General features: G+C 40.9%; 1 non-coding gene across 1 annotated transcript; it reads right to left on the minus strand.

Annotated features, from left to right (window-relative positions):
* Nucleotides 1-5105: 5105 nt before the first annotated feature.
* On the minus strand, nucleotides 5106-5213 carry LOC148552779 (small nucleolar RNA R71). The gene has a single exon (XR_015893536.1). It is a non-coding gene; the product is annotated as a small nucleolar RNA R71 (small nucleolar RNA).
* Between the last annotated feature and the right edge of the window lie 8325 nt (nucleotides 5214-13538).

Genomic DNA, 13538 nt, shown 5'->3' on the forward strand with positions numbered 1-13538 from the left:
ACTTGGCCATACATATATCCTCACCCTTACCTTAGCCCCATTACAACCTTGAAAAGACCTCATGATGTTTGCATTTGTACACTAAATATTTGTTGATTGGTTAGATGAAGAACAAGTTTTAGAGAGCATGACTAGAGAAGAGTAGAGTGGATTAACCCTAGACACTTGAGCGATTAGAGTGCATATACACTTCCAGTGAGGGTTCAATGCTTGATTCTATGTTCCCTGCTTTCATGAGCTATCTTCCTACAAGTTTACTTGTCTTTTATTGTATGATTCGAATTAGTGGAATCTGATTTATGTTTGTCTTGAAGAACTTGTTCACTTTTAACCAAGTAGATAGAAACATCTTCGCATATAGTTGCATTCACATACATAGGTTACATTACATGAGTCTTACTTTCCTCCATTCATTCCTTTGTCTCCTTGAGCTTTGCATGAGGACATGCTAATGTTTAAGTGTGGGGAAATTGATAAACCACTATTTTATGGTTTATCTTGTGCTAAATTGAGTGGTTTTTATCAAGTCTTTGCACACTTATTCATACAAATTGCAAGATTTTACAAATCCTTCCCAAATTTGTTCTATGGTTGAAAACTTGCTTCCTAAGCCTTTATATTGTATATTTTTAATTCCCCTTTATACCATTCGATACCGTGATCTGTGCGTTAAGTGTTTTCAGGCTATACAGGGCAGGAATGGCTTGGAGGATGGAGAGGAAGCTTGCAAAAATGGAAGGAACATAAGAAATAAAGGAGATGACCAGCGAGGATCGACGCGCACGCATGGCTCACGCGTGCGCGTGATTTGGAGATTCTCATAGCGATGCGTACGCGTACCTAACGCGTACGCATGACTAACGCGTGCACATGACATGTGCCACGTGCAGAAATAACAGAAGATGCTGGGGGCAATTTTGGGCTGAGTTTAGACCCATTTTTTAGCCCAGAAACACAGACTAGAGCCAGGGGACAAGTAGAGACTCAATACACATTCACTTTTACACAATTTTTAGTTTTTAGTTTTACTCCATACTTCCTCTAGGGTTCTTCACATTCATAGTTTTAGAGTTTTATGCTTTTGATTTGGATATTGAGAAGAGTTACTACCTCCATTGAAGTCTCTATCATTATAGTTTGTTTCCTTATTTCCTTACTCTTTTAATCACCCATTTACCCTATTCAGAGTTACATATGGATATCTTTGATATTGGAATTTATTAATGCAAAGAATTATTTTTACCTTCAATTAATTTTTTGTTATTATTTTATTTAAATTTCTATGTCTTCTCTTCATTCCCCTTTATCATTTATGAAAATGGCATTCATGTCAATGGAGTAGACTCCGAACTTGACTTGGGATTTGATTAAAAGGAGACCCTTGAGTTGGAATACTCAAGTGTTAAATGGAAATTGGAAGTTGTTGGCTGGCTCTCTAGTTACTAACGCTAATCCTTCCATAGGAGCGGATTATGACTTGTGAATTGGAGTTGGTTCAGTTACTTGACTTTTCCTTATTCGGTAAGGGATAATTAAGTAAAAACAACAACCTCTTATCATTACACTTGGGAAAATTCAACAAGGATAGAACTTCCAATTAATCTTCTCCCAGTCAAGGCTTTTTATTTTAAATATATAAAACCTCTCATTGATTTTCATTGCTTTAATTAATAATTATTTTATTTTCCTGTTCTCCAATTCTAAAACTTTTCAGAAAATTTCTGACCAATAAATTGCACTCTTTTGTCAACTCATTGGGAGACGACCTGGGAATTTTACTCCCAGTATTTTATTCTTAAATTGTGACAACTCTTTTTAAATTGATAAGCGGAATTTTCGTCGGTTAAGAACTATACTTGCAACACTATTTCCACTATAGATTCTTAATCGGCAATTTTTCGCCCGTCAAGGCTCCGATGAATTACAATGGGTGTGGCATGCCAAGGCCAGGCGTGGCACGCCAGTTATATTCTCTAGAGAAGGAACTCCAAGGTTTACTATGGTCGTGCCACACGATTGCTGGGCATGGCACGCCATGCACTCTGACCAGAGAAGGACCCTTGAAGATTCACAAAGGGCATGGCACGCGAACCCTATCATATACAATGGGCGTGCCACTTGAGACTGAATATTCATGCGACTCCATATTCACGCGTGCGCGTCGGTGAATGCACTCACAATCCTTGATTTTCCATGATTTCTCCACTTTGCATGCTTTTCTCTTCATTCCTTTGATCCATTCCTAGCCTTTTGAACCTGAATTCACTAACAAACATATCAAGCGATCTAGTGGAATCAAAGGTGAATTAAAATTAACCAATTAAGGGCCTAAAAAGCATGTTTTCACTCTAAAGTACAAATTAGAGAGAATATACAAAACCATGCTATTTTAGTGAATAAATGTGGGAAAAGGTGATAAAATCCCATAAATTCAAGATAAAATGTACCACGAAATAGTTGTGCATCAGCGTGGCACGCCAGTTTATCTGACCAGAGAGGGCAAGTGAAGCCACATCAAAGGTGTGTCACTTGAGCTCGAAGGCGTGGCACGCCCGTTCAACACTTCAGAGAAGAAGGTACAAGGCCTTATTGAAGGCGTGCCACTTGGAACTTAAGGCGTGGCACCCGCTCCTATTAACAAAAAAGAGAAGAGCAAACCGACAAAGGATTCTTCAAGATTCCTCAACCGCTTCTGTGAACTTGTGTTCCCCACCATGGTTGAGAAGAACTATCATGCCGAGCATCTACTCGCCCCGTCGGACAAGGTTGCTCATTGTATTTTGCCCCGCATTGAGCGGCGAGAAGGGGAGTTTCTTTTGAGAAAACCACAAGAGGTCAACCTCTCGTGGGTGGTAGAATTCTACACTAACTACCATATCCCCACTCTTCAATCGGTACACATGCCCCGGAAGCAAGTCCCAATTTCAGAGGAGGCTATTCAGTAAGTGCTTAATGTCTTACCGGTACTGATAAACCACTATTTTATGGTTTATATTGTGTTTAATTGTGTGGTTTTGTCATGATCCTTGCCACTTATTCATCAATTTAGCATGCATTTAGATTTCCTTCCTAAATTCAGTACATGTTTGAAAATTGCTTCCTAGAGACTTTAATTATTTACTTTTAATTCTCCTTTATTCCATTCGATGCTGTGATCTGTGTGTCAAGTGTTTCAGGCCTTATAGGGCATGAATGAGATGGAGATTGGAGAGGAAGCTAGCAAAAATGGAAGGAACACAAGAATTTGAGGAGATAACCAGCGAGAAGTGACGCGGTCGCATGGCTCACGCGACCGCGCGAAGGAGCACAAATCGCAGCGACGCGGCCGCATGGCTTGCGCGGCCGCGCGGATTGGAAAGCGCAAGCGACACGGTAGCATGGACGACGCGAACGTGTGGAGAGGAAAAAACGCAAGCGACGCGTCCGCATGGATGACGCGATCGCATGACATGTGCGATCTGCATAATCTGCAGAATTCGATGGGGGCGATTTTGGACCTTATTTCGGCCCAGTTTTCGGCCCGGAACAGTAGACTAGAGTCAGAGAATATGCAGAAACAACACAGACATTCATTCAGTAGTTTTAGATCTAGTTTTTTCACTCTCTTAGGTTTTTCTCTCTAGTTTTTAGGAAATTTAATTTTCAATTGATCTTAGCATTGGAACATTGAGAAGAGTTATTTCCTCATCAAGACTTCATCATTCTAGTTTGTTCTCTTAACTTGGTTTTATTCTTCCATGTTCTTTGTTATGTTCAATTTTGTCATTCAGATACTTTTATGATTAATTAATGCAAGGATTATTTCTCTTTAATTCGATTTTAATTCCAATAATCATGTCTTCTTTTAATTCCCTTTCATGTGCCATGGATTCTTTATTTACAATGCGTGAGTAGTTTCATTACTTGATAGGGAGTTGATTAAAAGGAACTCATGAGTTGGAAGGATTGAAGGAGAAATTTATAGTTGGGTTAAATATTGGATTGCTATCCTGTCACCAACGCCAATCCCTTTGAACTAAGTGAGTTGTAACTCGTGAATAGATTTGGCAGTCCAACTTGTTTGACTTTCCCTTACCTAGTAAAGGATAACCAAACAGAGTAACCGTCAATTATAAATCAATCTTAAAAATCACTCCATCAATGATAGAGATTCTAACTGATCAATTCCCAGTCAAGGCTTTTATTTATATTATTTAAAATTCCTCAATTTAAATTCCAATTTACTTAGCTCAACTTCTTGGAACATCTGATTAATAAAACAGCACACTTTTCTGCAACTCGTTGGGAGACGACCTAGGACTTAAAACTCCCAGTAATTTTAATTTAAACTCTCTGTGACATATTTCTAAATTGATAGGCAGATTTTTGGTGAGTTAAGAACTATACTCGCAACGTAACCATTTTAATAAATTTTTAATTCACCAGCTTCTGCTTCCCATCAATTTTTGGCGCCGTTGCCGGGGAGTTGCAATAGAGTGCTAATTTTATTAATTAGAATTTATTTATTTGCATTTTATTTAATTTTGCTACTATGAGCTGCATGTTTCTTCCGTCAAATGACACGTTGACTTCCTGATCTGCGCTTGCTAATATTCGATCCTGAAATTGAAAGAACAATTTCACGAATAAGGCGAGAACAGCGTAGGTTAGCCCGCTCTGAAGGCGGACCTGAAAGTGAATTTGAGGAAGAAACCAGCCCCCGTTCTACTGATTCGGTTGTTTTACGCGCAGAAAACATGGCAGCTAGAAGAGTTACCATTCAGGAGGAAGGAGCTCCTGATTTTACAATGCAACCGTTTCAAACGCATCATCCAGCGGTAGCTACCGATTTTGAAATAAAGACCGCACTGCTGAATTTGATGCCCAAGTTTCATGGCCTACCTGCTCAAGAGCCTATCAAGTACTTGAGAGATTTCCAGGCAGCCTGTTCTACTGTCAGGCGTGATGGCACTGATGAAACTTCAATTCTGCTGAAAGCTTTTCCGTTCTCTCTTGAAGGAAAAGCAAGAGAGTGGTATTACACTCAACCTCTAGCAAATGTATCCAACTAGGATATACTCAGAAAGGAGTTTCTGGAGAAATTCTTTCCATCTGAAGTTACTGATAAACTGAGGAAGGATATCTCTACAATTGTTCAGGATGACAATGAGACTCTCTTTGAATACTGGGAGCGCTTCAATAATCTTCTGGAAGCATGCCCCCACCACATGATTGACAAGATCGTGCTACTCAGCTATATCACACAAGGTATGTGGCCCTAAGATAAGACCATATTGGAAAGTGCCAGCAATGGGTCTATGAAGAAGTACAAGACCACTGATGAAGCTTGGCAATTGATCAGTGATTTAGCTGAATCTACTCGGAACCACAGACAGAAGCAAGGTCGTTCAAAAGCCGTTGCAAAAGTATCTTCTGGCATAGAGACTGCTGCTCTAAATCGAAGCATCTGTGAGATGACCAACCTGCTGAAGCAAATGCAGTTGAATCAACAAGCTCAGCAAACTCAACCGCAGCAAAACCAACAACTAGTTCCACAAAGAATTTGTAGAATTTGTGCTGATTACAGCCACTACACTGATGAATGCCCGCAGCTCCAACAAGAAGACAACATGGTGGCATCCACTCACAACTTCTATGACCGCCCCAACCAAGGGTACAATCAAAGTGGAAATAATAACCATGGATGGCAAGACAATTCAAACCAGAATTGGAGGGACAACAATAATAGAGGAGGCAGAGATAATCAGGGAAATCAGAGGTGGAATAATAACAACAACAGGCAGCAAAATCAACCTTACCGAGCACCTCACCTGAGGCAAAACCAAGGACCACCGAACAATCAGCAGCAAACCTCTCAGTTTACTCATTCTTCTGTATCTTCTAATGAAGATTTATTACAAGCTTTTGAGAAAAGACAACTGGCCATGAAAAATACCATCGTGAACAATATTAACGCCAGTTTGAATGGTTTTACCTCTACTCTAGAAGCTTTATTGACACAATTTGGTTCAGCACAAAATTCCAGTAACCAACCTTCAAGCACCACTGGAATCCCCTCTCAACCATTACCCAATCCGAAGGGAGGCATTAATGCCATCACCCTGAGGTCTGGAACCACACTGCAGGAGAGGAATCAAGAGGAACCAAGCTCACCAAAATACGCCTCAGCTGAAAAGGTGGTGGAAATCGAAGATGTTGAAGAGGAAGAGGATATACAGGACAAAGCTGAAGAAGAGATAGCTCAACCACAGGAAGAAGCACCAAAAGGCACAGGCACCACAGAAAACACTACTCCCATTCCATTTCCACAACTTGCAAGGAAGCCCAGGAAGCAGCTGGAACCTGATCCTAAAATGGTAGAAATATTCAAAAAGGTTGAGGTAACTGTTCCCCTTTTTGATGTTATTCAGTAGGTACCTAAATATGCAAAGTTTCTAAAAGACTTATGTATCCATAAAGACAAAATTAATGAATTAGAAACTATTCCTTTAGGTAGTTCTATATCTGCTTTAATGGGAGGATTACCTGAAAAATGTAGTGATCCAGGTCCTTGCATAGTTAGTTGTACTATTAGTGGTGTAGTAATTTATGATTGCATGTGCGATTTAGGAGCATGTGTCAGTATAATGCCTTTGTCTATATATGATGTTTTAAGGCTCCCACCCTTAAAAAGGTCGGCAGCTCATTTTGTACTATCAGTTGCTGAAGATGTTTTGGTGAACATTAAAGGGCTCACATTTCCCACTGATTTTTATATCTTGGAGATGCCCCATAATGATTCAGATAAGCCATCATCAATCCTACTTGGAAGACCATTCCTGAAGACATCAAAATTCAAATTGGATGCTTTTTCAGGAACATACTCCTTTGAAATAGATGGCCGCATAGTGATCTTCAATCTGAATGGAGTCATTGACAACCCCCCAGAAGATCGTTCTATCTTCCAGTGTGATGTCATAGACAAGAGTGTGGCTAAAGTTCAAAAAGAAGAGTTTGAAGAGAGGCACACTGGACAAGATCTAAGTGTGGGGACCCTCTTAACTGACAATGAGGATACTTCGCCATTTTCACAAGCCCCAGATAATCCAGAGCCTACCCATGATCAAAAGTTAGAATTGAAACCTCTCCCTCCACATCTCAAATATGCTTACCTTGAGGATGAGCAGAAGCTTCCGGTTATTATTGCAAGAGAACTGACTTCTCAACAAGAGGAGCAGTTACTTGATGTGCTGAGGAAGCATAAGAAAGCAATTGGGTGGAGTTTGGCAGACATAGTGGGAATCGACCCTCAAGTATGCGAGCACAGAATATTTTTAGAAGAGGGAGCAAGACCTGTCCGTCAACCCCAGAGAAGATTGAATCCCACCATATTGGAAGTTGTCAAAAAGGAAGTGACCAGATTATTGGAAGCCGGTATCATATATCCCATTTCTGACAGTGAATGGGTAAGCCCAGTACAAGTGGTGCCCAAGAAGTCCGGAGTCACTACCGTGAAGAATGAGCATGGAGAGCTCATAGCAACTAGAGTTCAGAATGCTTGGAGAGTCTTCATTGATTATAGGCGTCTCAACCAAGCTACCCGTAAGGATCACTACCCACTTCCATTCATTGATCAAATGCTGGATCGCCTGTCAGGTAAATCACATTATTGCTTTCTAGATGGTTATACAGGTTATTTCCAGATTTATATAGCTCCTGAGGATCAGGAAAAGACTACTTTTACATGTCCTTTTGGGACTTATGCTTATAAGAGAATGCCCTTTGGCTTGTGCAATGCACCAGCTACTTTCCAAAGGTGCATGATGAGCCTTTTCTCTGATCTTATTGAGGACTGTATGGAAGTTTTTATGGACGATTTTAGCGTTTATGGTGATTCTTTTAATCTTTGCTTAGATGGATTATCTAGAGTATTAGATAGATGTGTTGATACAAACCTTGTATTGAATTTCGAAAAATGCCACTTTATGGTAAAGCAAGGGATTGTATTAGGACATGTGGTATCTAATAATGGCATTTCTGTAGACCCAGCAAAGGTGAATGTTATTTCTAGTTTACCTTACCCCTCTTCTGTGAGAGAAGTCCGTTCGTTCCTTGGCCATGCAGGTTTCTACAGGAGATTTATTAAGGACTTTAGTAAGGTGGCACTTCCCTTATCCAGATTACTGCAGAAGGACATTGAGTTCAAGTTCAGTGAAGATTGCAAACAAGCATTTGATAAGCTGAAGACTGCTCTAACTCAAGCCCCAATTGTGAGAGGACCCGACTGGAGCCAGCCATTTGAAATCATGTGCGATGCTTCCAACCATGCAGTAGGAGCAGCGCTGGCTCAGTATGAAGGTAAGGATCCTTTTGTTATTGCCTATGCGTCTAAGACTTTAGACACTGCCCAGTCCAATTATACTACTATTGAGAAAGAGCTACTTGCTATTGTTTTCGCTCTGGATAAATTCCAAGCTTATTTACTTGGTACTAGAGTAGTAGTGTATTCGGACCATGCAGCTCTAAAGTATTTATTAGTTAAAAAGGAATCCAAACCAAGACTTATACGTTGGATACTGCTGTTACAAGAATTTGATTTAGAAATAAAGGATAGGAGTGGTAATCAAAATTTAGTAGCGGACCACTTGAGTCGCCTTAAACATATTAAGGATGATTCTACTCCTATAGATGATAATTTTCCTTTTGACAACCTGCAAGCAGTATCTGAGGTAGTCCCTTGGTACGCACCTGTTGCTAATTATTTAGTTAGCCGCACATTTCCTCCACATTTCTCTAAACATCAAAGAGACAAGCTGAAAAGCGAGTCTAAATATTATATATGGGATGACCCATATTTATGGAGATGTGACGCTGACCAGATAATTAGACGATGTGTACCTCAATCAGAATTCCAGTCCATTTTAGAGGCCTGTCACTCATCTGAGAGTGGAGGACACTTTGGCCCTCAAAGAATAGCTAGAAAGATCTTGGACTACGGATTCTGGTGGCCTACTCTTTTTAGAGATGCTGCTGAGTTTTGTAAATCTTGTCTCCCATGCCAGAAATTTGGTAACATATCCAAGAGGGATGAGATGCCTCAACAATATATGCTTTTCTGTGAAATTTTTGATGTCTGGGGCATTGACTTCATGGGTCCATTTCCAAATTCTAGTGGATATTTTTATATATTGTTAGCTGTGGATTATGTTTCCAAATGGGTGGAAGCAATTCCTACCCGCACTGATGATGCTAACACTGTTGTTTCCTTTGTGAGAAACCATATTATATGCCGCTTTGGATCACCACGAGCGATCGTGAGCGATCAAGGCACCCATTTTTGTAACAGGAGACTAACATGATTGATGAAGAAGCATGGGATAATCCATAAAGTTGCAACAGCTTACCACCCCCAAACTAATGGGCAAGCCGAGGTGTCAAACAGAGAAATTAAGCGTATCTTGCAGAAGATAGTGAAGCCTCATAGAAAAGACTGGAGCACCAGACTACAAGATGCACTGTGGGCATACAGAACAGCATACAAGACACCCATTGGGATGAGCCCCTTTCGCCTAGTTTATGGAAAAGCTTGCCATCTTCCAGTTGAAATCGAACACAGAGCCTTCTGTGTAGTTAAGGAGTGCAACATGAAAATTGAGAAAGCCGGAACTGAAAGAAAGTTGCAACTACAGGAACTGGAGAACCTTCGCCTAGAAGCTTATGAGAACTCCAGAATATACAAGGAAAAGTTTAAAGCTGTGCATGATCAAAACATCAAGAAGAGAGAGTTCCAACCAGGAGATTTTGTTCTCCTTTACAAATCTCGACTAAGGCTCATGCCCGGTAAGTTGAGATCAAAATGGAAAGGTCCATACAGAATAGAGAAGGCTGAACCGTACGGAGTTTATCACCTAAGCCATACTTCAAGTTCTGAACTTATTAAGGTTAATGGACACCGCCTAAAGCTGTAGCATGGTGAGAAGGTGCAGAAAAATAAGGAGCTTGAGATCTTCCACTTGGAAGATCCCCACATAGCAGCAGATTGAGCTAGTAGAGCGTCCAACTTACGGACGTAAAAGCAAAGTGCTTGGTGGGAGACAACCCACCGCGGTATGATCGTTCCTTTCTTCACTCTTAGTTTTTCTTCTTTAATAACTTTTCTCTTTATTAGTGCTTCCGTGCTCTTTCAATTACATGTCTTTATATTTCTCTTAAAAAAAAAAATTTTCGCCGCGCGACACGATCGCACCAGCGACGCGTCCGCGTGGCAGGAGGAGTAAAGAAAAATAAAAATGAACAGAAAGTTATGCAGGAGGAGCGCTGGAGTCGTGCCAATGGCACAAATTACTCCACGCGACCGCGTCGCGGACGCGACCGCATCGCTTGGACATCATGGCCTCCCACGCGACTGCGTGCCTCACGCGGCCGCGTGCCCTGCATTTTCGACGTAAAGGGGTGCACAGTGCTATATTGTGCGAGAATGGTGCTGGAAGCACAATCCTTGTCACACGACCGCGTCGCTGACGCGGCCGCGTCCCCCATTTTATAACACATACTCATGCGATCGCGTGACCCACGCGATCGCGTCATCCAATTTTGGCAATTAAAATGAATCAAACAGAGAGTTGTGCTGGAGCGAGGCTGCACTCGCGCCAGCAGCGCAACATAGGTCACGCGACCGCGGGACAGACGCGATCGCGTCCCCTTCCCTGACGTGTCCCCACGCGAACGCGTGCCCCAGGCGGCCGCGTCGCATGCGCCGCACAGCTAAACCCCAATTGCCAAATTATCTTATCTTTCTTTCCTCCAAATCCTAATTTTTCTTTTCCTTTCTTCTTTCTTCTTTCTTCTTTCCCCCTTCTCCTTTCTCTCTCACTCTCTCTCTCTCTCCTCCATTAACAAGGTTTTACCTTCTTCTTCCTTCTTCTCTTTTCTATCATTTTTATTATATTATGTATATATTATTATTTTCTTTTTCTTTTCAAACTTTTATTTTCTTTATTCTTCTTTTCCCTTTTTACATGGTGTTAGAAATTTTTTTTGAGTCATTATCCCTCACCATATGCTTGTGACTTGTTACAATTTATTTGACAATTATTATTATTATTTTTTTTAGGGGATCGCTTGCACATTCAATTTCATACTTTTTACATCTTGTTTAACATGCATGCTATGTGTTTGTGAAAAAGCCATGTGGCATTATGCACTTCTCTATGTTCCTATACTATTCAATGCTTGCTTTTCACAACTTTCCCCTATTATTTTATTAATTGAATTCAATTGTCAATACAAACGTGATGGTTTGTTACAAAGTAATGCTTGGTCTATGCTACTCATGCCCTTTGCCAGCATTCCAATAAACACCTTGCATTCACTTGTCTTTTTATGCACTAGCTATTTCCCATTGATGACTTTTCATATGTACTCGAGAGCATGTGTTAATGTCATCTACATTTTACTGTGCATCATTCACCCTCTTTTCCGTTTCTTTCCTTGCTGTATCTCTCTTTGCACTTAATTTTCTTTCTCTTCCCTTCTTTCAGGATGGCCACCAAGAAAGGAAAGGAGAAAGCAACTTCCAGACCACCAGCAAAAAGGGGAACTAAAAGAGCATTAGTGGCAGAGCCTTCTTCAACCGCAGTCAAGCCCTCAACAAAACGAGTCAAGAGGATAATAAAGGTTAACGAAAAGGAGAAAGCCTTTCCAGCAAAGGACGCTGCGCAATTTTCCAATCGCTACTGTGAGCAGATGTTCTCCATCCTGGCAGGAAGGAAATATAACAATGAATACCTTCTTATCCTCCCGTCCAATATTGCCACCTTTGTTGAGCCGCAAATTGAGCGAAGACAATGGGGTTTCCTACAGAAATAGCCAAGGCAGGTCAATCTTTCTTGGGTAGTTGAGTTCTACTCCAACTTCTACATGCCGACCCTGTAGTCTGTTTATGTCCAGCAGAAGCAAGTCCCCATCACAGAAGAAGCCATTCAGCAAGTTCTGAGTCTTCCCCTTATTCCTGCAGGAATGGACGCTTTTCAAGAAGCCACCCTTCAACGCCAGAGATACCAATTTGACTGGGACTCCGTTCTCGGAGTCATCACTTTACCTGGCAGCCGTTGGATCTACGGATACCACCGTTCCCGCCCTAAGGGAATCTTGGCTTCCGCACTTACCTTGGAGGCTCACGTATGGGCACAGATCATGTCCCATTACGTCTTTCCAAGCACTCATGAGTCCTCCTTCACTGCAGACATGGATGTTCTACTATGGTGCATCCTTACAGACCAACCTCTGAATCTTTCAAGACACATCCGGAATGCTATGGAGCATGTACAAATCGCGGGCAACCTACCTTTTCCCGCCTTGGTCTCAGATCTTGTCTCAGCAGCCGGAGTCTCCTACAGAGCTGGGGACACCAAAGCCATGCTTCCACGGGATGATCAATATATCCCTCACGGGAAATACCTCAGACTTTCAGCAGCCACTACAAGCCAGCCTACTGAGCCAGTTGAAGATATTCCTTCTTCAACACCACAAGCATCTACAACCAAGAAATTGCTCCAGCAGATACTTGAAAAATTGGATCGGCATGAACTGAAAGCTAAGATGAGAGAGCGCCATAACGAGAGCCGATTCAAACACCTCAAGGAGCTACTCAAGGGACGCTTCAGAGACTCAGACACCCCGAACTTTACTTCTTTTACCAGCACCAGGAGCCATGATGATCCCGACTGTGGAGATACTGCCACCAGCCCACCCCTGTTCCTGACAGATGGCACCGAAGACGGTGCAAAGCCTTAAGTGTGGGGAGGTCGGTCAGTACCTGACTTCCGAAGGTAAATTCTCTTCTCTGGCACCAATAATTAGGATATTTTAGTTAGATTTTCTTTCTTTTATAGAATAGAATAAACTGCATAGGTTAGAATAGTTGCATGCATGTTCTACTCGATTGAAAAGACAATAAGTTTCTTTTAAAAATCTATCTTTGGAACAAAATTTCACTAATTTTTCAAAAATTTTTATGATAAATCTGCTTGAGTTGTATTTGGAACATGATGTTTGAGCTAAAGAACACACAACCTGTGAAAGATTTGAGCCTTTATGTATGGTTACATTATTTAACCATAATCATTTTATTCTTGTGTGTTTACTTCTCTATGATTGTAATCTATATTTTGTTTTATCTTATTTGTCCAATATTTATTATATTTACACGCTTGCACATGATTGAGGCCATTATTTGTTTAAACTCATCCAAATCAAGCCTACCCTTTTTCAATTACCCTTGTTAACCACTTTGATCCTTTGAAACCCCATTTGTTCTATATTTTACCACATTACTAACCTTAAGTTGAAAAACAATTATATATCCCAAATTGAATCTTTGGTTAGCTTAAGATAGAACTGTGTGTGCTAGTTAAGTATGGGAAATTGTGGGAACAAAAGTTGTTGAGGGAATGTGTCATGAAAATTTAAAGGGAATTTGGATACCTACTCATGTGAAGATATAAGAATGAAAAATCTATGTGCATTGATAAGCTTTATTTATATATAAAAAAAATATC

The sequence above is a fragment of the Arachis ipaensis genome, chromosome B7 (assembly GCF_059453495.1).
Source record: "Arachis ipaensis isolate K30076 ecotype BB chromosome B7, ASM5945349v1, whole genome shotgun sequence".
Taxonomy (NCBI): Eukaryota; Viridiplantae; Streptophyta; class Magnoliopsida; order Fabales; family Fabaceae; genus Arachis; species Arachis ipaensis.